The 1,514-nt window shown below is 44.3% G+C and overlaps 1 protein-coding gene across 1 annotated transcript in view; it reads right to left on the bottom strand.

Annotated features, from left to right (window-relative positions):
* The window catches only part of GAD1 (glutamate decarboxylase 1), a 31,359-nt gene that overhangs the window by 27,329 nt on the left and 2,516 nt on the right, over positions 1–1,514 (bottom strand). The window lies entirely within an intron of this gene.

The following is a 1,514-nucleotide window of genomic DNA, read 5'->3' as shown; positions in this document are numbered from 1 at the left end:
TGGCGGCGGCAGGGCTCTTTTCAGGCCGTGGCTTTCAACCAGAAAGGAAAGGAGCTAATCCTTAAATCGGCCAGTTGTATGAGAAGAAATGACATACCTCTTGATACGTAATTACTGAAAATGTCAAACACATAATATACAACACAGGTGGAAGAACCGACTCATTGTTCAAGACCTGCCTTTTCTCTGAGCTCAACCCTTATTTAAAGTTTGAATTCAAAATGAATCGATTTCTGTGTGATACACACAGAAAGAACAATTCCGAGGCGCCTGGTTTACTATAGCTTTGTGACTGCGCAATATTTAGGGTTCGGGTTGATGTCTCGTGAAAGGTAAGGACGAGGGGATATCATCTGTAATAGTCAAACGTCAACTTGTTTAGCGTGTTTAATTAGGATTCTTGGCAACCTTAATACTTCGTTCTGTATATTTACCAAAGGCAACCTTCCCTCTCTGCCTTTGTGAAGGTGTTACATTCAAGTCGGAGGGCTCATACGAGCAAAACCGGTGGTCGCAATCGAATCTGATTATTCCGAATTACCGTCACTATTCAGGGTGTATTTTTTCGTGTAAAACAGAAAAGAGCCAGAAGAGGAAAACCGAGCACCGAATCCGAGCCAAAAATACAGCAGCCCTGCTTGTTTTGAACTCCCCTCACAAAGCCTCTACTACACTCTCTTTTGCCTTTCTCAAATCCAAAATGGTGGGGTATTTCAGTGTATTTGATCTCATTGAGAGAAGCGGCGATGTCCCTCTGTCACCCCGGTAGTCTAGCAACACGGAACAAGCCTAACGGTGCGTTACTTTATCAGTTCTGCTTGCCGGGCTAAATTAAAATGATGATGAAAAAGCCCATCGCTCCAGCCACTGAAGGGACTGGCAGGGAAACGGTCCATTAAACCCAGATCAGGAGCTATTTATAGAACTAAGCGACTACTCGTTAATGTCGCCTGCGGGTACCGGTGAAATCTCTAATAGACACAGGGCTAAACATTCGCACCCTGATTCTTTTCCAGTCCAAATTTCCATGTAACAAAAGGTTTCGTGAATGAGCTTCGACTCGGGCGAATAGGGCAAGAGGTTTAAAATTATCTTTGCTTTGAAAAAAGGCCCGTTTCTCCCACGAAATAATCCCCCACCCCCCAAAAAAGAGGTAGCTGGGGAAAATGGGAAACAATTTCTATTCATAAGGGGCACGGGCTAAGTGGAACGATTCTCCCCACCAGAAAATGAAAATTTGACTGTTTGTCTGCGAAAGCGAAGGCGCTACTGAGAAATCCGGAGAAGGAAGACAGCTTGTTATCTGCAAATGAATCTCTTGCTATAACGTTGCGATCTGATTGTGCATTTGTTTCCCTTCCTGCTTTTCATGTGCCTGCGCGCTGACTGGCTGCCAGCGCTATCTTACCAGCACAGCAAGCTGACGAATTGCTATTTAATAAGGCTCTCGTTAATCTTTTTCCCCCAGGAGATCCGTATTTTCTGGTCAGATAAGGTTGAAAAATTTCAGACGG

The sequence above is a fragment of the Aptenodytes forsteri genome, unplaced genomic scaffold (genome assembly GCF_000699145.1).
Source record: "Aptenodytes forsteri isolate BGI_AS27 unplaced genomic scaffold, ASM69914v1 Scaffold257, whole genome shotgun sequence".
In the NCBI taxonomy this organism is placed as follows: Eukaryota; Metazoa; Chordata; class Aves; order Sphenisciformes; family Spheniscidae; genus Aptenodytes; species Aptenodytes forsteri.
This window is presented reverse-complemented; position numbering and strand designations above follow the sequence as displayed.